This window comes from Trachypithecus francoisi, unplaced genomic scaffold (genome assembly GCF_009764315.1).
Source record: "Trachypithecus francoisi isolate TF-2019V2 unplaced genomic scaffold, Tfra_2.0 Lachesis_group10, whole genome shotgun sequence".
NCBI classification, from domain to species: domain Eukaryota; kingdom Metazoa; phylum Chordata; class Mammalia; order Primates; family Cercopithecidae; genus Trachypithecus; species Trachypithecus francoisi.
This window is the reverse complement of record NW_022681455.1, coordinates 120,293,352-120,315,749: the sequence shown is the minus strand read 5'-3', so window position 1 is coordinate 120,315,749 and position 22,398 is coordinate 120,293,352. Positions and strand designations below refer to the sequence as shown.

The 22,398-nt window shown below is 43.5% G+C and overlaps 1 long non-coding RNA gene across 1 annotated transcript in view; it reads right to left on the bottom strand.

Moving 5' to 3' along the window:
* LOC117088092 overlaps positions 1-4,587 on the bottom strand; it is a 51,538-nt gene extending 46,951 nt beyond the window's left edge. The window contains exon 1 of the long non-coding RNA XR_004438995.1: positions 4,563-4,587. This is a non-coding gene — a long non-coding RNA (uncharacterized LOC117088092). The remainder of the gene's footprint in view (positions 1-4,562) is intronic.
* Between the last annotated feature and the right edge of the window lie 17,811 nt (positions 4,588-22,398).

The window sequence follows — 22,398 nt, the reverse complement described above, 5'->3', positions numbered from 1 at the left end:
AAGGAACTTGGAGGACCAGCCCCAAACTCAGTTTTCTTGGTAGAAGTGATGTCTAAACGGAAATACTTGCCCTAGCAGAACTAGGCAGAAGCAGTAGTTTGGAAGGTGAGAGAGAAGGGTCTTGGAAACATATCTGAGGCGGAGAAAACAATGAGACCCAAGGCAAGGAGGGAAGTGTGATTCTGATTTGGGGTCTGTGTTGTTTAACATACATATCCGTGCTGTGGATAAACACTAAAGGCAGCATTATTCGATGTACACTTGGTGCAATACAGAGAAAAATGTATTTCAGGAGGTTTATACAAGCTAGAACCATGGGCCAAAGTTTCAATGCACTAACGAGATCAAATGCAAACTACTACACTATGTGCCTTCCCATAAATCCAGCCATTAAAGAATGGAACCCTTGGCTGAAAGGCAAGACTTTTAAAAGGCTTTGAGTGGAAATCAGTGGATCTCACACTCATTCACACATGAGAAACTTCTGGAGGGCTTCTTAAAGCACAGATGGCTGGATACCAACCCCAGTGTTTGTGATTCAGGAGATCTTGGGAGGAGTCAGAGAATTTGCATTTCTAACAACTTCTCAGGTGATGTTGAAGGGGCTAGTTTGGGCATCAACTTTTGAAAACCACTGGTATCAGCTTTAGTTTTCAAAGATGTTAATGGCAACAAGGTCACATTAATAGAGATGGGGTGTCTAGTCCAAGAAGGTGAGAACCTCAATACCAAGAGACTACACTGGCATGCCAGGAAGAATGCTAAGCATCACATTTTAAGGGGTCCTTGGTAAACCGAAAGGTGTCTAGAGAAGAGTCAGAAAATGTGGGGCATTTGGCCTAGAAAAAAAGAAGTTATGGGAAGAATGTGGGAGCTGCCATTAAATAGCTGAGGGACTGTACCATGAAAAATGGATTTGATTACATTTTTATTCTCCAAGTTTGACCATGGTAGTTCAAGATAGGGACAGCAGCGGGGGTAGGAGTGTCAGGGATAAAGGTTTGGGCTCAACATGAAGTGGAATCTTGTAACAATTGCAGCTTTTGTGCAGCACTGTTCAATAGAAAAATAAGACGAGGCATACATAACAATTGTCTAGCCGCCATATTACAAAAAGTGAAAAGAAACAGGTGAAATTAATTTTCATAATACCTGTTATTTAACCTAATCCTTCCAAAATGCTGTCTCTTTGACATGTGATCGGTATTAAAATTATTAATGAGAGAGTTTACATTCATTTTCTTTTTGTACTCAGTTCTAACCTAATGTGTGCTTTACATCTTCAGCACACCTGCATCCAGACCAGCCACCACCGTTCCTGCACTCCGCGGCAGTGGCCACAGGTGGCTTGGAGCTCCAGTACTAGACAGCGAAGCTCTAGTGATTTAGCCAGCGTGAAATAAATGATTCCTCATTCTCATCAGTTGCTCTGTTCTGTTACTGACTTTGGGATTTAATGGCATTGCTATTCCCTTAATACATTCCTATTTTAACATGAATTCCCGGTAGGTTTTACGTATATTTTGAGAATTTTATAACACGTTTTAAGGTATCTCGAGAAAACCTGGGGCACCCTAAATAGAGATGGTAACAAGATTCTTGGCTGTAAGTGACAGGACACTCTATTCAACCTGCCTTAAGAACATAACAAAATAATTCATTGGTTCTCATTTTGAAAAGTCCAATAGCAACACTGGTTTCTGTCTTGGCTTGGCTGTATCCAGACATATCAATTGAGTTACCAGGGTCTTCTATGGCTCCAAAATTCTCCTAATTCTGTGTTTGCCTTCATTCTGTGGATCCCCCTGACACAGAAGTATGGCCACTGGAAACTCCAGCCATAAATCATCTGTACCATGAGCATTCCCTGTACAATAAGCTTCTTTTTTCACATAGTTCCAAAGAGTCCTAGATTTGAAGCTCATTGGCTTGAATTAGCAGTGCACTGATTATCCCTGTATCCAAGCATTGTGGACTAAGTATTTGGTCAGGGTTGAGTCACCTCTGGAGCCGGGATTCTAGAAGGTCAGACTCATGCAAACCTCAAGAATGGGGTAAGAGGGTTGGGTTTCCTAGAAGGAAGGGAAGGGGGAATTAATACTCGTTCACCAGAGATGGACACTAATGACAGGGGACAATGGGTCGTTTTGTCCCGGATTGTGACAATTGCCTTTTGAGGAGATCCAGTTTTATCTTTACTGAGAAGGCACTCTTTGGAATTTCGTAGATGTGGAACGCAATGGAAGGCCCTAATCTTAAGTATTAAGGTCACAATGGGAGTCTTCCTTTGCTTTGGCAAATCTGCTTGAAGAAGCCTTGTCCCATGTGGCTGAATGTGCGTGACAGACTGAGATCAGAATTACCCCCTGGCGTCTGAAAAATATATTTCACTTTACAAAATTCTCAGGAAATATAGAAGAGTGAAACTTGGACCAACTGGGCTGCAATATATTCTTTCCCTTCCTTCCCCCAAACAATGAGCTTTCAACCAAGAGAGTGACTAGATTTTGCACCAAAGATCTCTATGGTCAAGACTCGAAGTCTGACTTTTTCAGATCCCAGAACACCCAGAACACAAACAGGATGATGCATTTTGTCCGAATACCTGCAGCCCTTGCTCACAGGCATTCTTTGTATCAGTTCCTCACTTCTGCTTTACCCGCTAATTTCCTCCCATTGAGTTCAGGTTTCTCAAAACTATGCACTCTCCCTGCTCACAGATACCTAAGAGCTTCTCTAATTCATGTAACAATCTAGACAGGGTCGTGGACTGATGCTTGAAATCTTTATGTGTGCAACAAATTTGGAGAAAAACAGAGGATTCCAAAAATTGACCAAGCCAAAGGATCTTTAGGGACATGGTATCTTTTGTTATATAAAATGGGATATTTTATCTCAAACTAAGGTTTCATTAGAAATAGCAGTGACCAAGAAACATTGGTTACAATCAGGCTGGGCGCGGTGGCTCACGCCTGTAATCCTAGCACTTTGGGAGCCCGAGGTGGGTGGATCACGTGAAGTCAGGAGTTCGAGACCAGCCTAGGCAACATGGCAAAACCCCACAAAAAATAGCCGATGTGGCAGCACGTGCCTGTAATCCCAGCTACTCGGGAGGAGGAGGCAGGAGAATTGCTTGAACCCGGGAGGCGGAGGTTGCAATGAGCCCAGATTACGCCACTGCCCTCCAGCCTGGGCGACAAGAGTGAAACTCCATCTCAAAAAAAAGAAAAAGAAATATCAGGTTCAATCTGGCAGAGTTTCCCCTGCGAGACTCCACTTTACACGCTTAATTTGTGGGCTCCCATTCTTCCCTCTGGAGCCCCCAAAACTATGTTGACTCTTCCCCTCGAAGATCTCCACTTACTGATTTGGTCGGCATTTCACCTCCTCTCTGCACGTACCTGAGGCTGTGGGGCAACATAGCTTAACGGAGTTAGACCATCATGGACTCAAATCTCAGCTCTGCCATTCTTTAACCATGTATCTTGAAAGTTCTTAAACTTTTCTGGGTCTCAGTTTCTTCCACCGTAAAGAAAATAAAAGTCTTGTCTTGGGTTGTTTTCTAAAAAGATATGAACTAATGTATGTAAATGACATGGGGCACAATGTCATGTTGCTCAATAAACAGCAACACTGTAATTATTATCGCATTGTACTCTGGTTACTTGTTTATAAGTCCATGTTCCCCATTAGACTCTGGGCTCCTCTAGGGGAGGGACTGTGCCTTATTAAATTTTATGTTTCAATCCAGAGTGTTAAGAAATACATGTCTATGGCCGGGCGCGGTGGCTCAAGCCTGTAATCCCAGCACTTTGGGAGGCCGAGATGGGCGGATCACAAGGTCAGGAGATCGAGACCATCCTGGCTAACACAGTGAAACCTCGTCTCTACTAAAAAATACAAAAAACTAGCCGGGCGACGTGGCGGGCGCCTGTCGTCCCAGCTACTCGGGAGGCTGAGGCAGGAGAATGGCGTGAACCCGGGAGGCGGGGCTTGCAGTGAGCCAAGATCCGGCCATTGCACTCCAGTCTGGGCGGCCGAGCAAGACCCCTTCTCAAAAAAAAAAAAAAAAAATACATGTTTATTGAAATAATAGCATGAATAAATGAATGAATGCATACAGATGAAGACACAGTTCACGGCCAATCTCTAGGGAACAGTGGCCCTGCAATAATAATACTATGTGAAACCCTTTCATTTTCATTTGAATATTGAGCACCATATAAGCCTGAAACACATGGAATGTTTCTGAAGAAACATTGTCCATGGTCAGTGGGGTGACATCACATGATTCAACCTCATTAAGAGCTATGAGTCTTGAGTTAATTTTCAATGTATTTCAGATATCACCACATGATTAATTGTATTAAACATCTTGCTGGTACACCTCCTTCCAACCACACTGAGCAGGCAGAGACTGAAAATCAAAATAACAGTGTTTGTAAATGGAAAATGTCTGCTTGTAAATCAAGCTGTAAGTATCGCAGGCCCTGAAATCTCACAGTTGGCTTTCTGAAATTCAACCCCTTCCCCACACCCTGTTTTAGAACTAGAGAACCTACCTGTGTATTTTCAACTTGGGAGCAGACGCACGCTCATCCCACACTGCAGTCTACTAAGCAGCATCATTTCAGGTATGTTTAACCCTGAAAATTTGACTCAGGCAGTGGGTATTCAAATTATCTCTCAGCCCAATTGACTCAGAGGCAGCCTGGCTGGGCCAACTCCCTTATAAAAAGTAGTCTCTTATTTGGATTCAAAAACCTCCTTCAATACATGATGTTAATCTCGTCCTAACCATATTTTGTAAATACAAAGGCTGGTTCAGTGGTCCCACTGAGACTGCATTTCCCAATAATGAGGAAAATGGCATTTACAGGAAGGTCTGAAACTTTCCTTCAGTAGCCTGCATTTTTGCTAAGCCCTGTATGAAACCTCCATGTGGGCATGACTAATGGATCCACCTAATTAAATTTTTACAGCATTCCAGGGCTGGAGTGTCAAATGTTTGCTTCCAGCTTGAATCCTTGTAACATTGTCAAGTAAGTCTTCCATCCCATCCCCCTCCCACACACACCTTTTTTAGGGGCTGTGAGCTGCATTCCAATGTCATATGAAATCAGAATTTGCTTGATGAGGATGAAGCCAAGGATTGCCAAGTAGTTTTGGCAAGTCAGCCTCCCTTCACCTACTTAGAGAAGTTAAAAGAAGCAAAAATGAACAAACAAACAAAAAACACAAAGCAACAACAAAAACCCTCTCCAGTCAGAGTAGATTCTACACAAGAAGTTGAAAAGGTCATCTCTCATGGATAAGGAGATATTCACTGTGGTTTGCAAACCCTTGCTGCAAAAGACCATAGTCTGCATTTGGCAAGATGGAATTTTAATCTGAAAGCATTCTTGAATTTAGTGGATTCTACACTCTTCAGAACAAAAGGGATTTGCTGAGTGTCATCTGTAATACATGTTTTGCTGCTTTTTGCTATTTCATTGGTTTCGGAGAAAAAACATACAACTAAACCATTTGCTATCTCTTTACTGAAAGGTGAGGGTTTATTACAAAATGGGTTGATAATTTGAGAATGTGTCCAGAGTTGCTCAGCTAAATGAGGAAATAGAATCCAGTTTTTGCACTGAATGACTCTCAGACTTAGCCAGGTCACTGCCAGTTCCAAGCTGCGTGCCTCCCCTCTGACCATCATAGAACATGTTGGAGGTGCCTTCTTGAAGATAGATGCTCAGAAAGGACACATGGCAGTCAATCCTTGCACACTCTCTAAGCCAGAGATTCTCCAAGTGCCATCCACATCATATACATTCCAAACGACCTAGGGAGCTTGTTGAAATGCAGTTCCAAATCATTTCAGTCCGATTCTCCAAGTGGAGACAGAGACTCCAACACTTGTCAAGGTGCTCCCAGGCACGCTGCAGAGTTTGGAGGTCCAGTGCTCTGGGGTTGCTGGAAAGGTCACAGCCAAATTCCCAACCCATAAAGGGGCTGATGTTGCAAATGACAAGCGAGTCATGGAGTAACTGAGGCCAGATGGAGACACTTTCCAGGGAACCAGGGCACAGGCACAAGGAAATTGTTGTTTGCATCCAGGTTTAAAGTCTCTGCGGACACATAGAGGTTCACCCCACCCCCAAAAGACCCCAGAGATGATTCTTCTAATCCAAGACTGCAGGAATTAGCTGTAGTAGGGAACCTGCTTCTGATATCCATCTTTTACTCTCTCTTCCCCTAACAGTCCCACCCGCTACACATGTACTCACAAATATACTTGGGCAAACACTCAAATGAGTCCACATGCGCAAACTTGCACCCACCTGCTTGACAACATATATGTTTGCAAACATACCTGTTGCCTACATGGTGTAATACAGAGATACTGTACCTTGCCTCTTGCTGAGACAAACTGCTCTCCCATCAAAAGATTTTTCTTTTTAATTTATCTTAGAAAAAAAACACTAACCATAAACTATTCAGAAAATCATATCCCTCCAAGACCTCCATCCTAATATGAGAATCTGCTAACTATACAACCAATGAGTGGCTAGAGTCAGGGTAAGATGAAATTGTCAGACATTTATGATACAACCAGCAGGATTCCTTGGAGGCCATTTCTCCTGGCCGTGACCCTGGGATGAGCCCAGCACCGTATTGGACAAAGTGATAGTATATAATAAGGTCAACTCAACAGCCTTTGAAATTGGGTGGTCCTACAATAATTGTCTTCAGTTTCATTGGCTGTGTGACCTAACTGAACCTCAAGGTCCTTTTCTATAAGCTTAAATTTTAAAAAGAAATGAGACCACATGGGAAAGCACAGAGCCTAAGGTGCTAGGGCATTCAATAATAAGAAGAGATTGATAAATGATCGGCCTGATGGAATGCCTGCATTTCATAGATTTTAGATTCAGCAAATTATCAGTTTGAACCTAGACTCTTCCACCTATTGGTTGAAGACTTTTGTGCAAGTTTCTTGCTCTCTCTAAATGTCAGGTCCCCATCAGAATGAAAATAACACCACTACTGAACTCACAGATATGCTGGGTGAATAGTCTTGTAAGAATTTATATCAGGCATGGTGAATGCTTAGAGATGGCTGGCTTCTTATCATGCTTCAACTTTTTCTCTAAAATGGAGAATATCTTACGGAAGGAAAAGGTAGCTACTTTCCCCCTAGGGAAAACAGTAGGCCAGGAGAATGGACACAGGCAATGAATTTGTAACTGTTAAGAGAAAGGTTCATTCCCAGTAACACAGGTCACCAAATGATCTTTTAGAGAAAGCCAGTTCCTGTTTCCTGTGTCATCTAAGCTGCAGGAAATCTTCCCTTGCCTGTAGTCAACCTTGGGTCAAGTAAGCTCCCCCTAAAAGGGAGGGGATTTTTCTCCTTGAGATGGGGGCACTTCTTTTTGAAAGGTTTTACTTTCTTAGGCAGGTAACCAACAGCCTTTTGAATTTGGTAAAACGGCTTCCATTGCACATTTCAAGGAGACAGATGGATTTTTAGACCTCGTAAGGTTTATTACTTCTTCCTTCTGAGCTCTGTATCCTTGGGCAAGTGGCTAACCCTTTCTGAATCCCTGTTTCTTCATTTTAAAAAGTAGGAGCTCTGTGGAGGTCTCTGAGTCCCTTCAGTTCTTATTCCTGGGCACAGAGCCAGCATTGTCCCACTCTGTGGCCCCAGCTTTAACTCTGGCCGTGTCGTGGGTGACGGACATGTTAGCTGATTGTACACCAATGCTAGCCAATACCTCCAAAAATTAAACATAATTACCACAGGACCCAGCAATTCCTCTTCTAGGTATATATGCAAAAGAACTGAAAATAGTCTCCAAACAAATACTTGTACACACCACTATTCGCAATAGTCAAAAGTGAAATCAGCCCAAAGGATCATCAACTATGAGCGGATAAACAAAATGTGGTCTATCCATACAATAGAATATTATTCAAATATGAAAAGGAAAGAAACACTGACATGTGCTACAACGTGAAGATGAACCTCAAAAATATTAAGCTAAATGAAGGAAGTCAGACACAAAAGGTCCCATATGGCCGGGCGTGGTGCCTTACACCTGTAATCCCAGCACTTTGGGAGGCTGAGGCAGGTGGATCACCTGAGGTCCGGAGTTTGAGAGCAGCCTGGCTAACATGGTCAAACCTCATCTCCTCTAAAAATACAATAATTAGCTGGGAGTGGTGGCGAGCGTCTGTAATCCCAGCTACTCAGGAGGTTGAGGCAGGAGAATCGCTTGAACCCAGGAGAAGGAGGTTGCAGTGAGCCAAGATCGCGCCATTGCACCCCAGCCTGGGCGACAAGAGCAAAACTCTGTCTCAAAACAACAACAAAAAAGTCCCATATATGATTCCATTTCTAAGAAATATTCAGAATAGGCAAATCCACAAAACAGAAAGCAGATTGGTGGTTGCCAGGGACTGAGAAGGGGAAATGAAGAGTGGCTGCTTAATGTCCAAACTGTATGGAGTTTCTTATGGGATGATGAAAATATTTTGAAACTAGATAGACGTGATGGTGGCACAACACTGTGACTGTTCAAAATTCCACTGAATTGTACACTTTAAAAGGATCACTTTTATGTTATGTTAATTTTACTTCAATTTAAAAAGAAATCCCAAATCAACGTGTAGGTGATTTTGATGCCAGAATGAAGAAAACAGAAGTCAGTAGTTGTCAAAGCACTGATTAAAAATTTGCACCCTGAGGGCAGGGCAGTCCCCTAAATCTCTTTAATTAAGACAAAGAAGACAACAGCAGTGGGGAAATAGCAGTTCCACAGATGAACAGCAATGAAGGCACGAGCTGATGGCTTCCCAGGAACGGTCAGCTGCAATGATTTTTCTGGAGTGAAGTTAACATGTTAAGTGTGCAAACACACTGTGGGTTCCTTTGTTCCCCCTCCCCGACCCTCTCCACCAGCTATCTTGGCTTGGCACGCATCCTATTTTCCGAGCGGCAGCTGTGCACAGTTGAATAGTAAATCAAACACCCTAAAAAACTGTTGTTTTAAAACAATGTCTCAGATTTCCCAGATATTTCATTTCTGTGTTTCTTCCCAACACCCCTTGCCTCAGACGGCTCTAATAGTAAACTCATTCAGGTACTGAGTGTGCTGTTATCCTGTTTTGAGGGAGTTCATGAGTGAGTTGAGAAGTGGTTTCAGGGGGCAGAATTTATAGGCAGAATAAATTTCAGGCTGATCCTGTATGTTGTTAGAAAATATGTTTTGAACAAATGCTCTAAGACAGGAAGGGTGGGGCTTTCTGAGAATACTAATCACCAACGTAAGCCCCAAGTTTCCAAGGATACTGGTTCTTCACAGCCTTGGTTCTGCAAGCCACTGGGCAAAAGCCTTTGCCTGTGGCTCCCAGAAAAGGTTGTGTGGGATCCAAACTCACTGTCCAGAGGGGGCAGTTTTCCTATGGAAAGAGACAAACCATTGTGCTGAAGGTTTTTCTCGAAGGGGTAGTTCCTGGTTTCCTGGCAAATCTCACACACATGTACACATAAACACACACTAACAAGCCTGGGGTTATGAGTGCCCCAGCTCAGCCTCCAGTTCAGACTTTCTCGATCTTGGCATTATTGACATTTGGGCTTGATCATTCTTTGTTGGGGGTGATGGGGGTTGTTGTGGGAGCTCAGAAAGGTTAGATGACTCACCAGGGTCACAAGGCTATTAAGTCACCGAGCTGATCATATATTCACTCAGCAAACATGTCATACCACTTTCTGTGTGTTGAGCATTAGTATAGGCACTGCTAGCCAGCAAATATTTATGAAACAGCTACAAGGTGTCAATACTATGGATACAGGAGACAAGAAAGTATAGCTTCTTACTGTGGAGGAAACAGAAAGTAAACATGCACACCAGGGTTTCTCAGCCTCTATACTACGAAGGCTTGGAATTTGCTCATTCTTTGATAAAGGGGACTGTCATGGGCATGGTAGGATGTGCACAGGCAGGGGGGACGTTTGGCGGCATCCCTGGCCTCTGCTGAATTCTAGTAGCATCTCCCAGTCTAGATAACCAAAAGTGCCCCTGGGCATGGTGGCCTGTGCTTGTGGTGTCAGCTACTTAAGAGGCTGAGGCAGGAGAACTGGTTGAACCTGGGAAGCCAAGGCTGCAGTGAGTCATGATTATGCTGCTGAACTCCAGGCTGGGTGATAGAGCGAGATCCTGTCTCAAAATTTTAAAAACTGAAAAATAAAAGTATCCCTGGACATTACCAACTGTCCCCTGGAGGGGCGAAATCACCCCTGATTAGGAACCACTGACATAGAGAACTTAAGAAAACAAACTTCAAATGGAATGGAGTTGTCTGATAAGAGTAGGCATTCTGTACAGAGATTTTATTCCAGAGATGAATATTCCCCAGGAAGGAATATTCAGAGATGGAAGCTGGCCCCTGGAGTGTGATCAAATCAACCCATCTGAGAAGAAAGCAGCTGTATTTTAATCCGTAATTGGACTAGCCAATTTTTCTGAAATTTCCTTATTGAATCACTCATTTAATGATAGTGTCCTCACAAGATGATAAAGTCCCATGCAACCAGGGACTTTGTGGACTGGGGTCACCGCTGTATTCCCAGAGCCTACAACAGTGCCAGACAGAAAGTGCTGGACTTTGAATGGTTTCCCCATCCTGAAAATAGCCTTCAACGTATTTCAGGTATGACCACACGATTAATTGTATTAAATATCTTACTGGTCCACCTCCTTCCACACTGAGCAGGCAGAGACTGAATACCAAAATAACAGTGTTTGTAAATGGAAAATGCCTGCTTGTAAATCCAGCTGTAAGTATCACAGGCCCTGAAACCTCACAGTTGGCTTTCGGAAATTCAACCCCTTCCCCACACCCTGTTTTTGAACTAGAGAACCTGACTGCGTATTTTCAACTTGAGAGCAGACACACGCCCATCCCACACTGCAGTCCACCAAGCAACATCATTTCAGGTATGTTTAAACCATGACCTTTACTCCTCTTTCCTTTACCTTCTCTTATTTCTCCATGTTTGTCTTTCTAGCCTTTTCTCTCTTTCCGTCCACACCAAAATATATGCACACATTCTCAAGCACAGAAACACAAACATCACTACTCTTACAAACAGACACACTCATACCCACCAACACACTAGCAGGGAATTCAAAGTCAAGACTAAACACATGGCCTTGACTCAATCAATGTTCTGAGAAACAAAACCCATGCAAATCCAACAAGAGATCACCAGGACACAGATCGTACCAGAAATATCAACGGGCCTGCCAGGGTCTCGGCATTTCTTGTGATTTGTCACAACTTGAGGGCTTGGTGTCCTCACTGCAAGGTCACCAGAAATTCTGAGTCCAAACTAAGAAATCGTGTCATGCTTTGCATTCAGAGTAATGCATATTTGCAGAGAAAAATAGCATTCAAAGTTCACCCCCTCTACTCCAAAAAGAACCAACCACTCTTGCTCTGGAGCCCATAGAAAGTGGTTCCCAGCTCTTGGCAAGATTATTAAAGGCTCGCTGAGCAGGCAGAGACGCAGTTCAGAAAACATAATCATTTATTTACCCAGATAAATTTGATACTTGCTGCATAAACTTGAGGGCTCTTTCTTAAACACTTTATATGCTGTACTATACCCAAAGGACTGGAACTGTGCCTTTAGATTGGGGAGAATGATTGGGAAATAGCAAACCAGAGAAATAAATAAATTATATGTATTTGTTTTTGTAACATGCTTTTCTAGACATGCCACCAGGCCTCACTATGGTAACATGTGCTTGGTAGCCTGAAATAAAAAGTAACCTCTTGATCTGAAAGAATTGAACTCTTATTCATTTTCCTCCTGGGTGGAAGTGAACACCTGTCCATCTGCCATTCTTGGTGAGCAGAGAAAGTTCAGACCTAGCAGCCGCCATGCTAAATCAAGGTATCCATCCCTTTTCCTAAACTGCACACAGAGGCACTGTTAAAATTAGGAGGTGAAGTTCTAGAAATGCGTGAATTCAGACCCCCAAACCATATTTGGATTTGAGAAGGTACCAAAACTTCCATGGAAACTGCAACCATCCTATGCAGAGGACCCAGTGTGGAATGGGAGAAGAATTTAGCCTTCTCCCCAGTACCGGCTGATCTCCTGTGATGAGAAGTATTTCAAATCAGGCTGTCTGAGTTCAGATGTGCCAGGGAAGTCGAACTTCTATAGTCTCTGAGGAACCCTTTTAATTTTCAGTTTCTTTTGCCCTTCTTATTGAGTATTTAGTGAGGGTTGTGTTGTTCTAAACACTTTACGTGACTGTAATCCTGCCCGAAATTTTAGGAGGTACTATTCTGTTATCCATGTTTTACAAATAAATAAGACCCAGAGAGTATAGGCCCTAAGTGATGACAATGCAATGTGAACGCAGGTCATCCTTTATCATAGCCAGCTGTGTCTCCTAAATGCACTTCACTCATCACATAGGGCACTCCCAGTCCCTCAGTGCTTCGGTCCTTGCCTCTATAATAGCCATGAAAAAGAATTCAATGCCATGCCAGCTCCAGTCTGTTGGTAACAGAGGCCTGAATCATTGTGCTTAAGCAGCCAGGCACAACGAGACAATAAAATTCCAAGATCGATCAGTGATATCTGCTATGGGTGTAGAAATAGCCATTAATGACATGTATGCTACCTATTTGCTGATGACTGCCCAATTTCCACTGTAGCCAGAACTTTATCTTCTGTTCTCCAGAGGCAGATTTTCAACTACCTACTAGATGTCACCACTAGAATGTCTCTTGGGCATCTCAGACTCCTCAAAGCTGGCCTCTTCTCTCATGATTCCTAACCAGGTTTGACAAATAACTATCCACACAAGTTTCCTTTCTTTTTTCTTTTTCTTTCTTTTTTCTTTTTATTTTTATTTTTGAGACAAAGTTTCATTCTTGTTGCCCAGGCTGGAGTGCAATGGCACAATCTTGGCTTACTGCAACCTCCGCCTCCCAGGTTCAAGCGATTCTTCTGCCTCAGCCTCCTGCGTAGCTAGGATCACAGGCATCTGCCACCATGCCCAGCTAATTTTTGTACTTTTAGTAGATACAGGGTTTCACCATGTTAGCCAGACTAGTCTTGACCTCAGATCCACTGAAGTTTCTATACTACAAACCCGAAAGCCGAGCTTAGCTCTTCCCTCTCCTTTATCCAATATGCCAATCGATCACACATTTTTTCCATTCTACTTTTCAACCATGTTGAGAATCTGCTGTCAGTATCACATTCCTACTCCTTGGGTCTACAATAGAACCTCACCTCTACTATCACAGCAACCGACTAACAAGTAGTGCTCCTGCCACCCAGTGTGCTTATCCACTGCTGGGAAATCCTTCTGAAATGCCAATCTGGGTATATATTTCCCCTGGCCAAATACCTTTATGACTTCTTTAAATTCTAAATTCTTCAGCTGACATGTAAAACCCTTCACAAGGGATGCCTAACTTTAACCATGGGATATTTCCCATGCCCCTCCATTACCCACCCCATCATATGTTACCTGTGTCAGTAACAGAAACCAGCTTACTCTATCATGCCATCATCACTCAGGCCTGTGTGTCTTCAAAGAAACTGTTTCCTCCACTCAGGATGCCTTCCACAATTTACTGATGCTTTCTAGACATATCCGTGCCCTTGGCAGGCACGAGCCAACAGTCACAGATTATATCCTCAGCTCTAAGAAGTGCTCTCTGAAGAACAGTGTAGCTATACAATGCCCATCTACAGAGGAACTGGGCCTCATCCAGGCCTGTCCTTTCCTGAATCCCCTTGCAAAGCAGCAACTGTTAGGATGAGATTCACAGGCCATGAGTTTGTAACCAGAAGGTACCCTTGGGATGGTTTTTCCATGGAAGTTGGATGGTGAGAACCATGACTCTTGGCCACCCCTGACAATGTCACTTCCACTCCAGGCACCTCAGCTGGTGGATTTTTGCACCAGCTTACAGCTGCCATTGCATTTGGGCCACACCTTTTCAGGACATGCAGCTCGTTGCCAGCCTCATAGCCAGAGTCATGATATTTGGCTCTGATTCATGACTGTGAACTCCTCAAGGGCAGGGACAAGTCTGAGAAAACTTTACCCTCCCATCATAACTGATGTAAGGCAGACATTCAAGAAATGGTTGTTAATGGATTAAATGCAGTGAACCAGAGAACAGATGAGTCAGTCTCAGCACCATCCCTTATTAGTTGGGCAGTCTTGGTCCAATGTTTTAACCTCTCTATGCCTCAACCACAAAATGGGATAATAGTAATGCCATACACTCTTGCATTCTTCAGACATTATTATCGATAGGTAGAGGATAAATGGATGGATGGATGGATAAATGTTCAAATAAGTAGATGAATATTCATGTTGATGAATGAGTGGATTAACCGATAAATAAATTATTTGATGGGTTTATATTATCACATAATTAATTAAGAAAAATGTTATTGTTTCACTACCAAAAGCCACCATCCATTCACACACTAAATAAAGTGACCCAACCTCAGGAAACAACCAAGTAAGAGTAACATCTGAATCCCCAGGAATATCACAAAGGCTTCCTCTGAGCACCTGTTTTAACAAACACCCTTTCCTGAGAAGAAGAGAGGAAGGATGGGAGGAAAGGGAAGAGGAAGAAAGGGAAGAGGGTGGGAGAAGGCAGCAGAAGAGGGGAGGAGAGGGCAGAAGAGAAGGGAAGAGGAGAGGGAAGTAAACAGGCACAAACACAGAGACATGACCTAAAGCCCAGCCTTCCCATCGAGTGCTTGAAAGTGCTGTCATTTCAGTCTAACCATCTCCCCTCACCTCCAGCCTCCCTGGAAGCAGTCTACAAGCCTGAGGTTTTGCCTTGCAGAAGGTGGCGAAGACAAGATCTGGAACTCCCAGCTACTCTGCCTTTATTTAATCTGTCATCTCAGTAGCACTCATAGGCAAGGGCAGCCTGGTGGAGAGATGCCCACGAGAAGGACTCTCCCCCGAATCCTTCTCTTTATCTGTTAGGGGTCATCCTTCACCCACCTCAGATCACTCACCTGTGGCTAAAAGGCCTGGCCCACCTGGAAACCCAGACCCTCCTGCTGGGGCGCTATCTGGACCCCCAAATCTACGGCCCCTCCCCGGCTCAGCCACATCAGCTGAGTAATCTCCCCACGCATTCTGACACACAGCTGCAAGAGATGAAGACTGTACTGTTGATAGATGAAACTTTGGATAAGATTACATGGTTTTGAATATCTTGATGACATATTTGTCTAAAAAGTCTTTTAGAGGACAGCCTAATATAAATGCACGGAAATGTTTCTAATGACTAGCATTTGTCTACAGACTTCGTTGGAGAAATTAGCATTCATGTGTCTCAGGATGTCATTTGCATTTGTATGTGGGGACCAACTTTTGAATAATCATTTCTTCCAGCCCAGAAGAGTTAACTGTTTACTCTGAACACAGGCTGGTTTCCTTCCAAGGCGATCTGGTTGGATCTGTGGTATCCAGAAATGGGTAATGATGTACTGGTCATATAGTCCACTGCTCCAGGACCACTAGAACCTTCTAAGTCATCCTCATATAGTACTTGCCTTAGCAAATATTTACTTGGCTTTCTTCTGGCATCATCCACCTACCTGGTGTTATCACCTCCCCTGGCCCAGCCAACCTAAGGTCTTGCTACAATCTCCAGACCCGCTAGGTTAAAGTCTGAGGTCTATCTGGTTAAAAGTATACTTGCAATTCTCCCGATAATAACATAGATGCCATTAAAAACCCATGGAAAGCAGCTAGCTTATGGAGGTAGCATATATCCTATTTCCTGTGTGGTTTCTTAGAGGTCCATTGGCAGAAGTCCAGGGCAATTTTCCTGGTCCAATTTTGCATCACATAGGAGAAGAAGAAAAGCTCCAAATAAGGCAGGGCAGAGCTAAGTTCTAACAAGGCTCTTGTGTGCTCTGTGATGTCTGGGAAATGAATTAACCTCTCTGGGTATCAGTTTTTCATCTATAATTTGAGGAGGCAATTCCACCTAACACCTAGAGTTTTAAAGATGAAGGGTGATCATGTATATGAAATGCCAGGGTTTGGCACATAACAGACATGCCATAAATGTTACTTCCCTGTCTGACTCCTCGGCATTTGCTAGTGTTCTATCAGTAATGTGCCTGAAAGCAAGTTGGCAAACAGCAAAAAAAATGATGTGCTTGTTTCAGGGTAAGATTCATTTGGGAGAGTTTGTGGAGGGCATTTTTATTGCGAGGTAGCTAGACAACCATGGGATTCCTTCGCTGTGTGAAGGAATTTCTGGGTAGCTGGTGAAATTCTCCTATGCATCTTCATTCTCCAAGGTCTTGTCCCATGTCGAAAGTAACACCCGGACTCTTCTGCCTAAGTGCCTTCCTCTGGAGGGAGAAGGCTGAAGTCCAGGTGAGGCCCACAGCATGGCTCTGCTCCAAGACCCAGCACCACGGAAGGAGTTTTCATTGCGTGAATGCTCAGTGAGTGAATCTGTGTGTGAGCGTGAATCCTGATGGTACCACGCAGCCTCTTAAAATGTGGAGCAGGAATGTTGATGCTCTCTATTCCAAGAGATAAGTATCAATAATAAGAAGATGAACGGCAACAGCAACAATAATTGTACATTTCCAGAGCCCTCACTCCAGGCCAGACTTTAAGCTGAGGGCTAGACAGTGCCATCTAACTGAAACACTACTGACCCACAGCTGTCACCTCCTGTTTCCTATCCAAAGGACACTTGGATGTGAAATGGGAAGAGGGAGCTTGGAAACCCTAGGATTGTCAGTCAAGGATGCTAATACCCAGGCATCTCCATCACTGTTCCTTGCCCTCAGCATACCCTGTCTATCTTGTTTTGGAGCATGATACATTTCAGGTATCACCCGCTCTCTAGTATCTTCCCCAAATCCCCAGGTTTGGAGGCAGAGGGGATTCTGTGCTTCCAAATGTGGGTGGATTCAGCCTTTTAGAGACTCCAAGAACTGGAAGATGAAAGATGGTCACCCTCCATGTAATTAAAAATAGAAACAAGATCAGACTTAAGAGAAGTAAACAAAATCCAATGAAGTTCAGCTTTTCCCACGATAATGACTTTGATTTGTGTTTTAAGTTGCTGTCTACAGAGCTATTTGGAGTGGGGGGAGGGAGAAATGCTTTGCCGATATCTGAAGCCCAGATCTTTCTGCCTGTGATGCAACCTGGCACCGATTCTGGGGCGCCCTGCACTTCCCTGTATCACAGGCTACATGATGACTCACACTGGGATCTCTGATTTGCTGGTGTCTGTCTGTCCACCTGTTTAACACCTCCTGGAGGGCAGGAAATGGTATGCCACACGGAGCTTGACACATAGAAGGTGCCCAGTGAATGCTTATGAGATAAATGAACTTGCTCCTGTAGAATGTCGTCTCAATTCGCTGGTGTGTGCCACACTGGAAACATCTCCTCATAAACTGGTCTCTTTCTCTCTCTCCCTCTACCACTGTGTTAATATCTCAAATGATGCTATCTGGTGCCTTGTGTCTCCTGCCAGCACAACGCCTTCTCCCAAAAAGTCCCACCCTTTTTATGTCTGCAGAGGCAAGTTGGGAGAGGCAAAGCTGATCCTCCTTGAAGCTTGGATTTTTTTCTATTATTATACCTTGAGAATATTTTTATGTACCTCTTGCCAAACCTGAAACTTGGTGTCGGAATTAACAATGATCCTCTGAAAAGTGGAGCCTGAAGTGTCTCTGGGAGTGCGCCTGACCACTCCTAACAATGTATTTCCCAAGCAGCAAAAACCAACACCTAGTCCTTAGGGCAGGCGCAGCTCTGGAGAATGGCACAGAAGCTTCTGACACCACTTTTCACCGGTATTGTGAAAGAAACAAATTAATCCTGTGGATGTGGCTACTGTAACTTCTGTTTTGACTGAGTTGATTGGTCAATTAGGGCAAGTCAGTAAATGAATACATACATGTGTATCAACACACATAATACATATATATAATTGATATGCATATACATTTTCTCCTTCCTCTTGTAGATGTTTTGTTTTAAACATCTGCTGACTCTGCAAATCATGTGGTTCTTTGCTACACTACGATGAAAGACTTGAACTAGTTTCCTAAAAATGTATGGAAAGTGTCTGTCATTCAACCCAAGTCGCTTAGCGAAATGTATGTTCTTACAGTTTCAATTATATCATTTATGGATGAAAAGAATACAGCGATAAAACTGGCCCTGAGTGTCTATCACCAAAGCATAACTATCGGGAGGATATTAAAGGAGAAATACACCATAGTGTATTTCTTATCTTTTGTCCTAGAGTGGAGACCTTGGGCTGCATGAGGACAGTGGCAATCAGAGGCCTCATTCAAAAGCAGAGCACCCCATGGCAAAAGGGCTTTGTCCTAAGTCCCACTTTCAAGTGCTCTGTGGAAGCTTCTGGAACATTCACTGGTGGGGATATTGTGACGGCGTAAAGGACTGAGGGTGTGTTCACAACCTTTTTGCTCTCACGCAAATTTGTGTTGAATGTCTTTTGTTTGTCCCTCTCTCCAGAGCTAACCTCTGCCTTTCTCCACCCAGCACTGTGCTCCAGGAGGCACGTCTTTGTGATCAGTGGCCTCCCCAGGCCCTTTGGCCGGGTTTCCATTTGGGTCAGACCTACAAGAGACATTGGAAGGAGATCAGAAACTAGGGTGGGCTGCACTGTCAACTTAGCCAGCATTCTCTTTCTCTCTCTCATTCTCTCTCTTTCTCTCTCACTCTCTCTCAATTCCTCTCCTCTCATTTTCTCTCTGAATTTTGGACTCCCTCCCTTTCCTTACCTCCCCCAGCAGCAGGAGGTGGTTCAGGTGCTCTGAAAATGGTAGCCCTAGAAAATCACACTTTCCCTTAGGTTTTTCTTACACTTGAGGCTACCCTTTGTCAACATCCCCGTGATCAAAATGTTCCTCATATTACCCGGGGGAACTCCTTCCTGTCAGGACACAAACGATACAAAATGTGTCGACCAAATAGACTCACAAGGGAGTTGGTTCTCCTTGGGCGCCCTGGAGGTCCAAATGGAGTAGACTCTCTTTGTTGTTCTTCATGTCTCTCCTTGGACCCCATGTACCGAAGAACGTGAATGATCTTTCTACTCCTCCTGGGAGAGACAAAGCCAGGGTCATAAACAGCCTATCGGGGTCTTGCTTCCCTCCATATTCAACCCACTTCCCTTGAACCCCTGCATCAGAGCTGAGCTGTGCAAAAGGGTGGAGCGCTGGACTAAGAGTCAGGAGGCTTGTAGGCAAAACCTGGTATAGCTCCTTTCCCACCCTTTCAATTTGGGTCACACACATGCTTTCTCCTAGGGATCACTGGTCAAGTCAAACTGATAGCCCAAGCCTGGTTTCTCATCAGGCTGTCCAAGGATTTGAAGGATAGATGAAGACAATTTGACACTTGCCATGCTCTAAATCAAGGCATGTGCTCTCGTTTGATTGGCATCCAGCCTCCTCAGCTAGACTAGGAGTTCCTTAGGTCAGGAATGGCTTGTGCCTAGTTCTCTGTTCATCCATAGGATCTACTCCAGGTCCATGCATTTGGGAGCTTATGATGTACGCAAAGCGTTTCCACCAAAAAACAATTACTTTTCCAGATTCTACTATAGCCAGGAATAGTCATGTGACTCAGTTCTCACCAATAAAATGTAAGCAGCTCAATGCTACCATCAATTTGTGCTCTTTTTTTTCTACTATTACCTGGAATGCAGACACGATGGCTGGAACTTCAACAGCCACACTGGGAAGGTAAGGTGATAAGCAAGAAGGAAAAGATATGACAATTGCTTAGATGCTAGCTTTGATATTATTAACCCAATGAATTAACACAAGCAGCCAAATACTTTTACGTGTGTGTGTGTGTGTGTGTGTGTGTGTGTGTGTGTGCTGGGGGGGGGCATTAATCTTTATTTGTCTAAGCCACTGTTAATTGATTGTTGCTTGTAACCATAGGTGTTCTTATCCAACACAGTGAATAAGATGTTGAAATAACTTCATCTTCCCCAACACTCCATTTGCTTTGTAAGTTGAAATCTGTGTACCATAGACTGTTCTTTTAAGTGAGAGGCCTGCATTAGATTAATTCGAATCCAAGTTACCCCAATCATGCCTAAGACCCATAACTGCTTTCCATTCTTCTCAGTCACTCCTGGAGCTCCTTCAGGGCAGACGCCATGTTGGTATTTGTATCCCTGGATATCGACATCACATTTTTCATACAACTGACATTCAATAAAAGACTGAGGCCCAAAGGAAAAAAATAGACTTTAGAAGTTCCAAAGAAAATATTAGCAGTAACTACCATTTATTGAGAGACTAACGTATGCGAAACACTTTCTAATCACTATTTCAGACACACCATATCCCTAAAGAAATTTAAAAGAAGTTTAGCTGCAGGTATTGTAAGATTGGAGACCCCAAAAGGAAAGTCTGCAAAGCCTGGAGCTTTGTAAAGCCCTAGATCTTAGAGAAACAGGAACGTTCCAAGCTAGGAACTGTGCAATCAAAAGCAAGACAATCGCAGGCATGGGGTAAATAAGCAGAAAATGCAAGTTGCTGAGTTTTGCGAAAGAAAGCATACAAATTGGAGAGTTTTAGAGTAATTTGGCCATATTTGTGGCCAAATTACTCTACAAACTCATAATTTGGCCAAGATCTTGAGGTTTATGAATGACACAGGGCACATGTGAAACTGTCCCCAACTCTGCTGGGATGTCTTCCCTGCTAGACACACAATTCAGTGTAGGAGCCAGTTGGTTCTTCTTGTTTTAGCATCTGAAGATACCAGCAGACCCAGCCAGGTGTTGACCCTGCATTTAAGCTGACTGTGTTTAAACCTTCAAAGTGTCTACTATTCAATCCATGAAGGGTTCAGAGGATGGTGGTTTGGGGCTATTGAGAAAGTGTCTCTTTCCACTCTCTAATTTGCATGCTGGATGTCTATTGAAAGTTGCTATGGTGATCCGTTTGACCAGAAGTTTCCGCTGAATCATCCCAACACATATATAAAAACATAAGTGTGGTTTGAGGACCCGGAGCCCAGCAGCCAGGGGAAATGTCTCCATTCTTCACTTGTGACTCACTCGTGGTCATGCGTAGGCCCAGCTGTGAGGAAGGTGAAGAAGGTGAAACCTCCGGGTCAGGTGTAGCTCCCAGGAGAGGTTTAGCCCAGCAGGACACAGTGAAATTGCCCCTGGGGAACTTGAAGACCTAAGAAGGAAATGAAAGCCTGCACCTGAACAGTGCCTTGCCCCACTGGGTCCTTCTGCAGCTGTGGGTATTTTAAGTAAATGTCTTAGTTTGGAGACCCCAAAAGGAAAGTATGAATAAGCATGTATGTTCAGGTAGTTTATCTGGGGGTTGAACCAAGGAAGTAGAAAGGAAGGAGTGGCGATTCTAAGAGAGCAAGAAGGAAAAGTCAGTAAAAGGATGTGCTGTCCAGGTGGCTGCTGTGGGCAGAGATCTGTTTTAGGGACAGCTTCTAGAGGAATTGGTGACAAAACACAGTGACTTGGAGCAGGCTGACCAGAGTTCAAATCTTCTGTCTCCATATTGCAAGCCCTAGAGGCCTTGCTGCAGGCCCTGGCAAGTCTTAGCCTTGACATTGATTTCTCTATGCATAGAACTAGAGGAAAGAATTCTTTGTGAGGCATAAAGAAAGGATGTACACAATGGAGCCCAATACAGAATCTGGTATGTCCTCAGTCAATTTAGGTTTCTTTCTATCTTCTGTTCTTGAAAGAGGTTCAGCTAAACACGATCTGCTATTCTTGGCTGTGGACCAGACACCATAGCTTATGGCTGAGTCGTTAATTTATATAACTAACGATTTAAACAGGACTCTCAAAAGATGCCCTTCATCTTCTCTTTTGAAGTGAACTGGATTTGGCATTTGTTGTTCTTTATGTGACATATGTACTATGTAACTAGGTGAACACGCATATGGTTATCTTTCCAGAAAAACAAATGTAGATATGTCTACAGAGTTGCCTAATTAGTCCCTTATTTGCTACTTGGGAGACTTTTAGGGGGTGCCCCTGGGTTTGAACAAGAATTCAGAGATGTCAAGGGAAAACATTCCAAGGCTGACTGCTAAAATGCTATTAAAAGAGAGATACTGTTTTTCAAATTGATGTAGATTTTTAAAAACTGTGCATCACATTACATTAGCAACAGTGTAGAAAACAGATGCAAGTTTTTTATAAAATAACTTTGTCATATTAAATCCCTAAAATATTTATACCTTTTTGCCTAGCTGCCCAAAGTTTTCATATTTATCTTAGGGAAATGATCAGATATTCAGCAACCGTGTGTACGGA